The sequence below is a fragment of the Procambarus clarkii genome, chromosome 88, assembly GCF_040958095.1.
Source record: "Procambarus clarkii isolate CNS0578487 chromosome 88, FALCON_Pclarkii_2.0, whole genome shotgun sequence".
Taxonomy (NCBI): Eukaryota; Metazoa; Arthropoda; class Malacostraca; order Decapoda; family Cambaridae; genus Procambarus; species Procambarus clarkii.
The window spans coordinates 15,012,391-15,025,035 of NC_091237.1; positions in this window are offsets into that span (position 1 = coordinate 15,012,391).

The following is a 12,645-nucleotide window of genomic DNA, read 5'->3' on the forward strand; positions in this document are numbered from 1 at the left end:
TTCCTGGGGGTGGAGGCCTGGTCGAGGACCGGGCCGAGGGGACACTAAAGCCCCGAAATCATCTCAAGATAACCTCAAGATGACCAATTAGGTCAAGGGGTTTAATATGGACTTTTTTCACAAGGAGTTGGGATAGTTTATGGGATGTTGGGATAGTTTATGGGATGTTGTTGGGATAGTTTATGGGATGTTGTTGGGATAGTTTATGGGATGTTGTTGGGATAGTTTATGGGATGTTGTTGGGATAGTTTATGGGATGTTGTTGGGATAGTTTATGGGATGTTGTTGGGATAGTTTATGGGATGTTGTTGGGATAGTTTATGGGATGTTGTTGGGATAGTTTATGGGATGTTGTTGGGATAGTTTATGGGATGTTGGGATAGTTTATGGGATGTTGGGATAGTTTATGGGATGTTGGGATAGTTTATGGGATGTTGGGATAGTTTATGGGATGTTGTTGGGATAGTTTATGGGATGTTCTTGGGATAGTTTATGGGATGTTCTTGGGATAGTTTACATAGATATATACACTTCTGAACTTTATCCCGAACCTGTATACTTTTCTATGGTGATTTCATTCCAGTTTTGGGTTGATAATTCGTATCGCATTCTTATAAAATCCATTTTTTTTTAAATCCAATATTTTCTCACAAATAGCTTTTGTGCATTGATTCCACGCTAATACTTCATGAAATGTGATGATCTTCACTGGAGCTGAACTCTTCACCAACAAAATGCATCGTTTATTAAATCATCATTTGCAGTTTGAAACAGAACAAGGGTATTTGAGTTCTGTATTGGAGTCTTATCTATTTGACCTAGTGCCTTTTCTAACAGATTTATCTACAAACGTTGTCCGTAGGTAGACAACATCATCCCATGTAGGTATTGCATCATCCCATTTTGGTGTTGGTTTACTAAAGGTAGAGGTGTGACATGTTCCAGACCTACAAAGTTATCAGGGGTGGTTGACCAGGCAGATAGGGAAGAAATGGTTGGGGGAAGGAAGAAATGATAGGAAAGCAAATGGAAAAAATTAGGAAAATGAAGAAAATGAGGAAAATAAAGAAAATGACCCCTTGTTGTTTGTGGAGTACCACAGGGCTCAGTCTTGGGACCTCTGTTTTTTTACTATATATTTATATAAAACTATTTCGATTCAGGAATCAACCGCAATTTTTCAAAATCTTCGGAGGATTCCAAAAAATAAACAGGACGTGAAATAAATTCTGTAGACTACTTAAAATCACTTGAAGACGATCTAGTCAGACTTTTTTTCAAATGGACGAAAGATTGGCAAATGCAGTTTAATACTGAAATAACGTAGGATTGTAAGCTTAGGTCTTACAACCAGGACGCCTGGTCAACGACCGGGCCGCGGGGACGCTAAGCCGCGGAAGCACCTCAAGGTAACCTCGAGATAAGGTAGATAATGCTAACAGTTACTAGATATCACCTGGAATAGTGTTGAAATTGTCAAGTCTAAATGCTATAAAGATCTGAGAGTCATGATAAGTATGGACTAAAAATATAAAAATATAAAAATCAATGAATAAAAGTACAGAATAGAGGAAATAGAATAGTTGGATTCTTTGCCTTCAAGTGTTAGCAATATAGATCAAATAGGAGATATAGATCAATATAGGAGAGATCAAAGATATTTATTTTTCATTCTGTCGAAAGACGAAGATAATATGGTGCCATGATTGAAGTACATAAGTGGAGGAAATATTATACCAAAGGGGATATAAATTAGATTTTAAATATAACAACTCAAAATATGATGTTAAGCATTAATGGACAAAGACAAGCTATGTAGTATGGGTGTAAACAGAGGACAAAGACAAGATGTTTAACAGGGGGGAGATCAGTGGACAAGTACAATCCCCCCCCTAAAGCTTCAAGCAGAGGTAGTTAACAGTTGACAATCGACTTGAGAATGGTCCAGGACGGACCAAAACGTCGTCGTCCCTTCACTTTCTAGTGTGTGGTCTGGTCAACATACTTCAGCCACGTTATTGTGACTCCTCGCAAGCAAGAGTTCACTCCATTTGTACACCAGGTAAGCAAGAGCTCAGAGGTGGGTGCCAAGAACTGACACTCAACCCCCCATCCAAAAATGCAGAGAGGAAGTGACCAACCACAGTTTGGAGGATCACGAGGATATGTTAGTATTCTTAACACCTCACCAGGAAATCCACTCAAGAAGCTGACTCCAGCTGACACTATCAGAATTTCTGACACGTTGTTCATATCCAGTAGAGGAAGTGCTGAGAAAAATAACATAGTGAGACATGCTGAAAACATTCTGGTCTGAAATTTGAGGTTCAGACAATTTTGGTTTTTCTTAAAGTTTAATTTGGATGAAACACAGTGAAAAAAAATACAATTATTTTGTGTGTGTGTGTGTGTGTGTGTGTGTGTGTGTGTGTGTGTGTGTGTGTGTGTGTGTGTGTGTGTGTGTGTGTGTGTGTGTGTGTGATATTATAAGATGTGTAAATTTCCGTAATTACTTGTACGAGTCAAATCATCTGCTCCAAACCATTACACAGAATAGTGAATAATTGTACAGTCAAGTCATTTAAGCATTCACATAAAACTATATTTCCGTTGCAAATATTTCCACGTACAGGACAGGGTTTAGAATTACTAAAATAAACTCTATCTAGGAGTGCTGAATATCATACTTTTATATATATATATATATATATATATATATATATATATATATATATATATATATATATATATATATATATATATATATATATATATATATATATATACACATTACTAAGAACTCTTATGTGACCCGGTCAGGATTCGAACCCTGTGTGTATGAGTAAGTGAGCAAGAAGAAGCAATATAGAATGAATGCGAGTGCATGAGAGAGAGTAAGTGAGAGAGGGTGGAACAGAAGATGAGTGAGAGTGCATGCACCTGTGTTCCATATTTCACTGTCTCCCCTTGTTGGTCTATTCTCCCCATATCTGTCACCCCTGTCCGGTGGTGCTGTTAAATGTTCACTTATCCGGCCAGTCCCTTCAACGGCTGCCTTCACTACTCTCTCTCTCTCTCTCTCTCTCTCTCTCTCTCTCTCTCTCTCTCTCTCTCTCTCTCTCTCTCTCTCTCTCTCTCTCTCTCTCTCTCTCTCTCTCTCTGTCTCTCTGTCTCTCGCTCCATCTTCTCCCTACCTCCACAGTAATTAATGATCTATATACTGACACCACCCCAGCAATTACTTCCCATTTTCTCTCGTGTTTAGCCTAACATCCGCCAATATGTATGTCCTCCTCAGCCAGGAGAAACAGGATCACCAGATGGAAATGTATATGTTTATCTCTCAGAATGTTTGGTAATATGTTTATTGTTTGTGATGTGTTTATATGTATGTACTAACACGATGTACTGAACGGGGTGAGAATAGCTTGAGCTACCCCCATCCCTTTGTGTGTATTTTACCTTAATAAACTTATTTCAATTTCAATTTCAATTTTAGGATCACCAGAGTCCAGTTGTCTATCTGAGAATAATCTATTCGTAGTGTGTCTGTCGTGTCTATAAAAGTTTATATAGTGCTATCTTTCCTGTTTCTTAGAAATATTCCCAAAAAGACTTTGATAGTTTGTGTAGTGATGAGTTTTAGCACATTCTTGCATCAATTGATGATAAAGGTTCAAGATAGCTCAAGCCACCTAACCTAACCTAACTAAATCTACGCATAGAAAACGGGGATATGTGTGAGCCGCTGGGATTGATAGTACCCCTTATTTTGTATGTTGGGGGGGATTATTGCATATAATATTAGGCGTATTATTCACGAGGTGAGAACCTTGGTTTTAAAGACTTATTAGTCGAATGCCGGGGCTTGGGAGCTGTAACTCGACTATTTGTACACGTTGAGGTGAATATAGTTCTGGTGAGAGACATGAGGACGTACCCAACCAACATACAACATACACCACACTATACAGCACAACATACAACATACACCACACTATACAGCACAACATACAACATACACCACACTATACACCACAACATACAACATACACCACACTATACACCACAACATACACCACACTATACACCACAACATACACCACACTATACACCACAACATACACCACACTATACACCACAACATACACCACACTATACACCACAACATACACCACACTATACACCACAACATACACCACACTATACACCACAACATACAACATACACCACACTATACAGCACAACATACAACATACACCACACTATACACCACAACATACACAACCCCCCCCCCCCCCATGTATCTACACACAAACCCGCGGTCTAATACCATTATGTATATACATACACCACGAATGAAAGCCGAATCAACAAACCATTATACAAGTCTTTTATATACCCTATATATACTATAAAACCATATATACAAGGGGAGACTAACCCATTCTTCAGCCACCACAGTAGCCAAACTTACCCCACAAGCAGTAGAAAATTTTGTTTACCTTTCATAGCAGAGAAACCCAAATTTTATATATATATATATATATATATATATATATGGCTGAAGTAACAAGCCTCCACAACTTGATTTCGCGCAGCTGAACAAATATTGGTGTATTTGATGTTACTGCAAACACGGAATTGACTCAAGCGCGGAAGCGCATTGGCTAGTCTGGAGTACATCCTGGGGAAAAAATAGAGTGAATATCGTAAAGTTGATTTTCAGAGTTGTAGTGGAAATAGATCAAAGTCTTGATGCAAATCTGTAACTCTCTATCTATCAGGAAGAAAGGCTCAATAAACTCAACCCGGATGAAACGTAAATTATCTATTCCGGAAAGATAGAGATAGAGAGAAGAGTAGATAAGATTGTGTTTAACGTTATTAATCATAACTTTGGTGTATGTTGAGATGATTTCGAGGCTTAGTGTCCCCGCGGCCCGGTTCTCGACCAGGCCTCCACCCCCCCAGGTAGCAGCCCGTGACAGCTGACTAACACCCAGGTACCTATTTACTGCTAGGTAACAGATACATTAGGGTGAAAGAAACTCGGCCCAATGTTTCTCGCCGGCGCCCGGGATGGAACCCGGGACCACAGGATCACGTGTCCAGTGTTCTGTCCGCTCAGCCACCGGCGCCACTGTGGTTGAACTTTCTGGGACTTTGGGTGGGTGGCTGGATGGTGAGTTTCTGTGGTGAAGATGATGGTGTTTCATGGTGTAGTTTCACAAGATAGTGAAACCTGTCTCTTTGGAAGGACTCTATAGTTCATTGTGAACTACTTCTGGAGTTTAGAAATCCCTGTATTAAAGTATTCATTTGTTCAAATAGATCTAATGTTATTTTGTTATAGTTTACAAGAAAGAAGCTTATGTGAAAGCCTAAAAAATACTTTTTTTTTTAAAGAGCTTATTCCTCTTGTGCTTGAAACTTAAGTATTTATATGTTTGTGATCATCACACACACACACACACACACACACACACACACACACACACACACACACACACACACACACACACACACACACATTTTTTTGTATGAAAGATTTTAGGTACAACGGATTCTAGATTTATCTGTCACAAATATTTCTTCTCTCTCTCTCTCTCTCTCTCTCTCTCTCTCTCTCTCTCTCTCTCTCTCTCTCTCTCTCTCTCTCTCTCTCTCTCTCTCTCTCTCTCCCTATCTCCTTATCTTCTCCCCCGACCCCTCAGCTGTAAAGGTTAGACGACCAACTTAATAGTGCACTAAAGGTTACCTGGTGATGATGCCATATGTGTAGTCTTGTTATTGTCTCCCATATATCACCTGGAGGTGATGCCATATGTCTGGTTTTGTTATTTTATATAATATATATATATATATATATATATATATATATATATATATATATATATATATATATATATATATATATATATATATATATGAACAAGTTTGAATGGGTCCCAAGCCAATATGCAACTGAAAACTCCATACCCCAGAAGGATTCGAACCCTTCAGTGTGGTCAAGCGGTTAATAAGGAACCAGGTACGCCAAGGTGCACAGAGCTCCTGGCTATCTGGGTTCGAATCCTTCTGGGGTGTGGAGTTTTATATATATTCTCTCTCGATAAACAACATCCCATGACTTTATCTATCTCATTTTTATCACATATGCATTTTTGGGAAAAAGAAGTGGCATGCATTTTGTGTAGAAATATTGCTGTCAAAGCAATACTGTTTCTGAGTCATAAATACTCATACTCCGCCCAAGTAAAACAGAAACAAGCAACACTTAGTGGGCCAGCCAGAGGCTTAGGGCCCGCGCAGTGGGCCAGCCAGAGGCTTAGGGCCCGCGCAGTGGGCCAGCCAGAGGCTTAGGACCCGCGCAGTGGGCCAGCCAGAGGCTTAGGGCCCGCGCAGTGGGCCAGCCAGAGGCTTAGGGCCCGCGCAGTGGGCCAGCCAGAGGCTTAGGGCCCGCGCAGTGGGCCAACCAAAGGCTTAGGGCCCGCCCAGTGGGCCAGCCAGAGGCTTAGGACCCGCGCAGGAATATCCCTGAAAAAAAAAATACTTTCGCGGTGAATTTGAAAAAAAAATACTGTTTCGCGGTGAAATACCATGATTTAGTTGGATTATAGAACCATTCAACATATACGAAGCAACTGGCAATAGAAAGTTAATTACTGAATTGCAATAATATCAACTTGTTTTCTAATCGTTATATTACATGTTTGGCCCTTATTCTCCTCTTTCTATACGTACTGCATTTTCTTATTTTTCATATTTACATATTTATTCATTTATTTTATTTGTTATTTTTAGGGGTCGACGACCGGGCCGCGGAGACGCTAAGCCCCGGAAGAACCTCAAGGCACCTTAAGGTAGGGTATCCAGTTATGACTCTGAATTCGGTTTGACGTGGAGCCTAAAGTAACGACGTGTTTCAGTTCTGGGTCCGTTATCAAGTCTAGGAATTTAAGGGATTTGTGAAAATAAAAATCATTCAGCATTCGTTACTTAAAATAACGGTTGATCTTTACTAAATACAAGCAATATATGGCTCCCTCAAGTGATCTATTACCGTATATGTGAAGCGGGACAGGTCGCCTGTTTTCCCGTCTATCACAGACAGAGTTCACTGTCTATCTGCATGTTCGAAATCATATTTTTTCCTATAAACCGTGTTTTTTCTATAAATGTTTGAGCAAACATACTAAATAAAAAGTAAACCATTTAAGTAGTGTACTGTGAACTACACTGAGGACACCACCAAGGTATACAGTGTACTGTGAACTACTCTGAGGATACCAACAAGGTATACAGTGTACAGTGAACTACTCTGAGGATACCAACAAGGTACATAGTGTACAGTGACCTACTCTGAGGATACCAACAAGGTACACAGTGTACAGTGAACTACTCTGAGGATACCAACAAGGTATACAGTATACAGTAAACTACACTCTCTGGAGCCTGGTGTCGGGACATTTATAAATAGTTCGCGGGATACCTGAACTTCACAAACTATTTCACCATATTCCACAAAGTTGAAATTATTTGAGTATTTGGTGACAGCCGAGTGGGTGTGATGTGTCGCCTGGGTGGTGTACTGGGTGTAGTAGAGGGGGTGTAGAGGGTATAGGGGTTATCAGCGTTATCTTGAGGTTATCTTGAGAGGATTTCGGGGTTTATAGCGTCCCCGCGGCCCGGTCCTCGACCAGGCCTCCTTTTTTGTTACACATCCCTCAGGAAGAAGCAGCCCGTAGCAGCTGTCTAACTCCCAGGTACCTATTTACTGCTAGATAACAGGGGCATCAGGGTGAAAGAAACTGCCCATTTGTTTCAGCCTCCACCGGGAATCGAACCCGGAACCTCAGGACTACGAATCCGAAGCGTTGTCTACTCAGGTGTCAGGCCCCAGTGGGTTGGGTGTAGTGAATTGGATTTTTCTACAGTGTAAGAACTGATAAAGATGGTCATGTGATCAAGCAAGTTGTGATGCCAGCTATTAAAAACCACCAAAAATTGAAACAATCAACTGTCCATTCAGAGAATGAAAGAAATATGTATGAATTATATTAATTCAAATAAACCAATTAGAATTTTTTTGTAGAAATAACGAAAATCACTCTGCCTATTAGGGAAATCGGACCTTGCTTACAAGGACAAGTAGTGCGTTTTGGCTATTAGGTACGACATATATATATATATATATATATATATATATATATATATATATATATATATATATATATACATATGTCGTACCTAGTAGCCAGAATGCACTTCTCAGCCTACTATGCAAGGCCCAATTTGCCTAATAAGCCAAGTTTTCATGAATTAATTGTTTTTCGACTACCTAACCTACCTAACCTAACCTAACCTAACATTTTCGGCCACCTTACCTAACCTAACCTATAGAGATAGGTTAGGTTAGGTTAGGTAGGGTTGGTTAGGTTCGGGCATATATCTTCGTTAATTTTAACTCCAATAAAAAGAAATTGACGTCATACATAATGAAATGGGCAGCTTTATCATTTCATAAGAAACAAATTAGAGAAAATATATTAATTCAGGAAAACTTGGCTTATTAGGCAAATCGGGCCTTGCATAGTAGGCTGAGAAGTGCGTTCTGGCTACTAGGTACGACATATATATATATATATATATATATATATATATATATATATATATATATATATATATATATATATATATATATATATATATATATATATATATATATATATATATATATATATGCAGAATAACCACATGTGAAAAATAGAAAATGCTTAAAGCGTTTTCGACTAATTCGCCTTCATCAGAGCAAAGTAGAATGAAGATAATCTTCATTCTACTTTGCTCTGATGAAGGCGAATTAGCCGAAAACGCTTTAAGCATTTTCTATTCTTCACATGTGGTTATTCTGCATACTTGGATCAGTGTTTTTGTGATCATTGTTGCATATATATATATATATATATATATATATATATATATATATATATATATATATATATATATATATATATATATATATATATATATATATATATATAACCTACGTTTGAATGTCTAAGCCACGCTTCAATGTCTAAGCCACGCTTCAGTGTCTAAGCCACGCTTCAGTGTCTAAGCCACGCTTCAATGCCTAAGCCACGCTTCAATATCTAAGCCACGCTTCAATATCTAAGCCACGCTTCAATGTCTAAGCCACGCTTCAATGTCTAAGCCACGCTTCAATGTCTAAGCCACGATAGCAGAAATATTTGAGAAATTATGCCAATATTATGAAAGAAAGCCGGGGCCATCTTTCACGTGGACAGGATGAACTACAGCACACTGCCGAGTAGAGGGTGATGTTTCCCAGGACAGACGACTAGGGGAGGAAGCCAGCCAGTCAATATAGTTCTGTGTGAGCAGTCTTCGTGAAGAGTGATTAAAGGTGAAGTAGTCGAGGCTGCAAGAGTAGTTAGGTGTAGTTAGGTGGGTGTAGTTAGGTGGATGTAGTTAGGTGGGTGTTGTTAGGTGGGTGTAGTTAGGTGGGTGTAGTTAGGTGGGTGTAGTTAGGTGGGTGTAGTTAGGTAGTTAGGGTGTAGTTAGGTGGGTGTAGTTAGGTGGGTGTAGTTAGGTGGGTGTAGTTAGGTAGTTAGGGTGTAGTTAGGTGGGTATAGTTAGGTGGGTGTAGTTAGGTAGGATGTAGTTAGGTGGGTGTAGTTAGGGTGTAGTTAGGTGGGTGTAGTTAGGTGGGTGTAGTTAGGTGGGTGTAGTTAGGTGGGTGTAGTTAGGTGGGTGTAGTTAGGTAGGTGTAGTTAGGTAGGTGTAGTTAGGTGGGTGTAGTTAGGTGGGTGTAGTTAGGTAGGTGTAGTTAGGTGGGTGTAGTTAGGTGGGTGTAGTTAGGTGGGTGTAGTTAGGTAGGTGTAGTTAGGTGGGTGTAGGGTTGTGAATGGTGTATGGGGGAGTGTGGAGTGGGTTTGGCAACGAGGTGTATGGGTTCTGTACAGTGTCTTGGGTATGGTAGCTACTGTGCTACTGTTTCTGTATATACAGTGTGTTATATATGGTGTGGTGAGTATAGTGTCTTGAACAGTGTACTACACATAGTGTGGAAGTGGGTATAGTTCATTTTTCATTCTTTTCATTTTAATTTTTCATTCATTTTTTCATTCTATCGCCAAAAACCCTCAAACGAATTAAATTTTTGCAAAAAAAAAAAAAAAAAAAAAAAATGTATGATACGTCAATATTGTGCGATGTACAAATCCACAGGAGCCGTGATTAGGGCTCGAACCAATGCGTTGGGTGTTCCCAGACAAATTGTCCTCGACTCAAGTCCATTACATCCAGCGGTCGACCCCCACAGACGCATTCATAAATTTTAACATGCTGTTCATTCAAAACGGGAATTTTCTCAAATATAAATTAATATTATAATATATTAGCATATTATGCATATATAGGGTTAGGTTAGGTTAGATGTTTAGGTTCTGTTGGCGATTATTTGTATTTGTAGTACGTGGGTGAAGCATTTACAGCGTTGTGGTTCGAACAAAATTCGCCAGTGAAGCACTTGTTCCAGAAGTGTTCGGACGTCATCAGTCGTGTGTAAACCGTTTTTCATTCATAAACAGGGGGGTTTGGCGGGTGCATGGAATGGACTTCAGTTCTTTGTTTGGAGTGGAAGACGGGCTGTTCCAGATGCACGCTCTAGTCGACTTTAGGTTCGAACCCTGATGGCGGCTCTTGTGGATTTGTTCATTGATATAATACGATAAGGGGTGATTTGTCTTGTGTATTGTTGCTGTGTCTTCCAATCAAGGACTCGGGGCTCTGGACCTGCCTGGAATGACCTGGTTGGGTGGAACAAGCCTCAGAAGAGCGACTGTTAGCAACAAATATTATTATAGTTTGATTAAATATATTCTGTTCGATTTGTTATAAACGAGTTCAAATGTTTTTCATTCCTATACCGATTTGTTTACGTTTTTTTCGCGGGAAAAATCTGGTTAAAATTACTTAATTAAAGTTTAATTTTGTTTGTTTACCTTTTTTTACTGGTAAACTATTTATTTTTGCTATATGAGGATTTTTTAATATATTTCAGTAATCAAAATACTCTCCAAAAAAATATAATAGTTTGAAAATAAACAATCATACTACATACGTCAGACCAATCCAGGAAAATGCAGCTCCAGCGTGAAGCCGACATCTTGTCACGCATAATAACCTGAGAAATGATCGAAGGTTAAACCTCCCTAGACACTAAGTCCCAGAACTATGAGATATGAATTACGAGGAAAAATATTAAAAACAAAATATTTTATATTTTCAAACAAAAATAATCAATAAAATTTTATATTTTCAATATTTTCATATATTTTCAATATTTATTATATTTTCAATTCAATTTTCAATTTTTATATTTTCAATTTTATATTTTCAAACAAAAATAATCAATAAAATTTTATATTTTCAATATTTTCATATATTTTCAATATTTATTATATTTTCAATTCAATTTTCAATTTTTATATTTTCAATTTTATATTTTCAAACAAAAATAATCAATAAAATGTTAGGCGGCGACTAAAAATACATCAAATACATCAAACATTGGTGCGAAAAGGATTATCTATTTCAGGCCAACTGGTGGAAGGGAGTAATGATTAATCCCCAGATCATCCTTGGTCCCCGGTGATTGGTCAGGTTCAAGTGTATTGAGACAAGAACAACAAAATATATCTCAAAGGGATAGAGTAGTTTAGGCTATTTCTACCCTCTGATTGGTCACCTTGAGGGTATCTTGAGATGATTTCGGGGCTAAGTGTCCCCGCGGCCCGGTCCTCGACCAGGCCTCCACCCCTAGGAAGCAGCCCGGGACAGTTATACAAGATGACCTAAACAAACTGAAAGAATCGTCCAACAAATGGATAATAGAGTTTAACTCGAGTAAATGTAAAGTCTTGAAACTAGGTGGAGAAAGAGCATGAGGCCAGACACAAGATATCAACTAGGAGATGAAATCTTTCATGAAACGGACAGAGAGAAGGACATATCTATGATATCGGACATATCTATGATATCACACCAAATCTGTCTCCTTAACCCCACAACAAAACGCTTATGCGATTTTAGGTAGAATATGAAATACCTTTACAAACTTGTGTAAGGACTCATTTACAACCTTGTATACTACATACGTCAGACCAATCCAGGAAAATGCAGCTCCAGCGTGAAGCCGACATCTTGTTACATATAATAACCTGAGAAAAGATCGAAGGTTAAACCTCCTTAGACACTAAGTCCCAGAACTATGAGATATGAATTAGGAGGAAAAGTTACATAAATTACACCTCACATTGGTGGAAGACAGAAGAGTTAGGGGATTGAGCTTTGTCTCAACCAACCTGCAAGTACAATTACGTGAGTTCAACTAGGTGAGTATACACAGTACTGCACAATACATGTATACAAATACACCGTCATTTCCACAGTCGGTCTCAAAGGTACATGGCATTATTGATGTATATTTAATGTATTCCCCTGACACTTTCTTTGCATCACATTAATGTTCAATGATAGCTCGGACCTCGTAGCTCGGACCTCGTAGCTCGGTACTCGTGGCTCGGTACTCGTAGCTCAGTACTCGTAGCTCGG